We start from the raw sequence: 3,102 nt of genomic DNA on the forward strand, positions 1-3,102 counted from the left end.
AGTGAGTGAAGCGGGAAGGAAACACGCAGGGTTTGAAGGGGTTATGTTTTCCTTCAGTGACTCCGTGCTTTGTTTTTACACCATCAAGACATCATAAGTGGCTCGGATTGGAGGTAAAGTCACGGTGAGGCAGTTAAAGCTGTGTTTTGATGGGTTGGTATTGTTTATTTGATAATTCTGAAGGAAGGAGGACGAGAAGTGGCTAGCCGCGTTAGCTGCTTTAGCATTTTCTCTGTTGTGTGTATTTGTTTTGTGCTGTCAAATCCTTCACACGTATAACGTTACATATGACACGTTTTTTAGCACATGGCGCCAGATCGTGACTCCGTTTCTTTATGCGTGTGTGTTGTTCTGTTTCAGCAGTCAAAACCATTCGAGCTGGACTCCCTCAAATAGCCATCAAGATGAAGGTGAGTCTGTGGTCCTCTGCAGTTCTGATAGGCGACGCCTCCCTGAATGAAGCCTAACAAGCATCTGGAACAAAACACTTCAGTGAATGAATCACGTATGGATGGGGTCTTTATAGATATTGTGATCAGAAAAGCTCAGTAGTTCAATGATTGGGGTAGTCGGACTGTGTAACGTTAGGTGCTTTCAGAATAACCAAAAGGGTAGTTTTCATAACATTTGAGTGCTGTTGCTGTTACTTTTTAAAGTATTCTTAGGTGTTTTTGCCCACGCTTTTCATAACCATAACTATGCAGAGAGTAAGTATTTGTATGAATTTGTCTGTGCGCCTTAATGATATTTACACTGTCCACAGGTAGCAGATGAACCTGCCTACCTGACTGTGGGGACGGATGTGAGCGCAAAGTACCGTGGTGCCTTCTGCGAGGCAAAAATCAAGACTGTTAAACGCATTGTGAAAGTTAAGGTAAGTTTAATCTATCTGTAAGATATAAGTCTTATCTGTTCATCTTGTCAAGTCAGTTTTAATTGTATAGTGCTTTTCACAATACGCATTGTTTCAAAGCAGCTCTAAAGCAAATCGTGATTTTAATGTCTGTAATATCTTAATGTTTTATAGTCAGAATTTAGCAGAATATAGCCGGGTGATAATATGTGTAATATTTTGTGATGATAAAACAATCGTACAGTTAAGATTTGCTATATAGTATATATTGCTTTGAAACTTAAACATTTAAAACTTTGTCCCTGTTAAATAGTTCTTGATGTGCATTGTCAGCTATCAGTCATCTTAAATATATCGCTGAGCGACAATATAGTTCCATTTTGTGATGATCTATAAAATCAAGCAGTTGAGATTTACTATATAGTATATTGTTAAATGTGAGTATACTGTACAGGTGGATAAAGTTGTGTACTATATATCCAACTTTATATCACTGGGCAATAACACAGTTTGATTTGCAACAATATAAGTGTCGAAACAGTTAAGATTTGCCATATTGTATATATCGCTTTGTAACTTATACTTTTTAAACTTTGTCCCCATCAAGTAGTTCTTTAAATGTGCATCATCAGTCATCTAACAATCTTTTTAGAGCTTTTTCTGTAGCTTTCTAAAAAAAAAACATTTGTGAAGGAGTAAGTTCAGAGTGCAATGCATCTTATCTGTCAAGCCAGTGTCAGATGACATGGAGGATTAACAAAAGTGTCATTTTCTGCTGGTGATAATACACAGATTGGTTATTATAAAAGGGTTGTGTTGCTTTATTGCAGAAGTGTTTGATGCACTTCACAATGCAAGATTTAGTAACATAGCAGGCCCATAAAAGAAAAGCAGGAGGTGATGATTCTGCTTTGTGAACCAGCTCCGCAGACCATTCAAGCATCTCCTGTATAAAACGTCCATCTTTCTATATAGAGTAGTCAATAAGACAGAAACTCATTTATGTTGTGAGAACGAACAATAAGCTTACAAATGGCTTAATTTGGATCGGCACCTACCAATCATAAGTATGTTGTTTTAAGGTTAATCCACACTCTTCTGTTTTTGCAAGACCTCGTTGTACGTCATCAATGTTTTCTTAAGATCTTAGTTTGTGGACTGTTCTTGTATTATCCGACTGAATTCTACGACTATTATCCGACTGAAACAAGACAGCCTTGGGTAAAACAGAGCGACACGTGCCTGAAGTTTGTGTTGCACATTCTTAAGTTTGACTGCAAGGAGATTCCAAGTAGTTGCTCTTCACAGTGTACGTAGACACTCACTAAGAAGCTTGTTTGAGAGAGATCATGAAGAACACGATGTCTGTTTCACAACCAGATTATTCACCTTCGCTGAACTATACTGCTACTGCCTTCCCATCCATTTTGCTCTCATCATCATGCTTTGGTGAACTTTTCTATATTTTATACCGTTTTTGTTTGCAGGTTGTGCTTAAAGGAGACAGCACCTCACAAGTCGTCCAAGATGACCAAGTCAAAGGACCCTTAAGGGTAAGAGAGACATTTTTTGGACATTGACTCTGCAGTTAATTCAAATGAAGTTTCCTGTAATGCTTGTAATAAAGCGACTGGTTATTTCTTACTCATGCAACACTTATAAGAAGATACAGCTCGGTTGTAGCCATGTTTAAACCGAACTTTCTTCCATGCCTGTTAATACCGAATTACCTGAGAAAATTAACTGTCTGTTAGTATTTCCTACTGGCCAAAATCTTTACTTTTTTCACTTGCATAATTTGTGATTAAAACTGTATGTCATTGTCTCAAACAAACCTTATGTACAAGATGAGCATGTTTCAGTTTTTCTTACAATGTGATTAAAATCATGTATTATGTTATAATACAGGTTAACAGACAGAATGGCGACTACTTCTGTATTTGTTTACTTGCAAAAGCCAAATTTTTTTCTCTGAAATTTGGCACTTAACATGTTAATTTTGAGTATCAGTGAATAAGTACAGTTATGGCTGGATTACTGTTTGAAGAAACTGAACACCTTGTGCACTCTCTTAATTATAAGGCAAAAGTGCTTTATATCATACACAATGTTTAATTCTAAAAGAAAAGTTGGCTCTTTTTTTACTGAATATTGTATAAACTGCTTTGTGTGACAAGTTTATTGCATGAAAAGTCATAATGTTATATATCTCTGGTCTCAGGTTGGCTCAACAGTGGAAGTGAAGAGCC

The 3,102-nt window shown here is 36.9% G+C and overlaps 1 long non-coding RNA gene across 1 annotated transcript in view; it reads left to right on the plus strand.

Moving 5' to 3' along the window:
• LOC107578324 (uncharacterized) overlaps positions 1-3,102 on the plus strand; it is a 4,473-nt gene extending 1,371 nt beyond the window's left edge. The window contains exons 2-5 of the long non-coding RNA XR_001608334.1: positions 361-410; positions 764-874; positions 2,341-2,406; positions 3,075-3,102. This is a non-coding gene — a long non-coding RNA (uncharacterized lncRNA). The remainder of the gene's footprint in view (positions 1-360; positions 411-763; positions 875-2,340; positions 2,407-3,074) is intronic.

Source organism: Sinocyclocheilus grahami, unplaced genomic scaffold (assembly GCF_001515645.1).
Source record: "Sinocyclocheilus grahami isolate Dianchi unplaced genomic scaffold, SAMN03320097.WGS_v1.1 scaffold9735.1, whole genome shotgun sequence".
In the NCBI taxonomy this organism is placed as follows: Eukaryota; Metazoa; Chordata; class Actinopteri; order Cypriniformes; family Cyprinidae; genus Sinocyclocheilus; species Sinocyclocheilus grahami.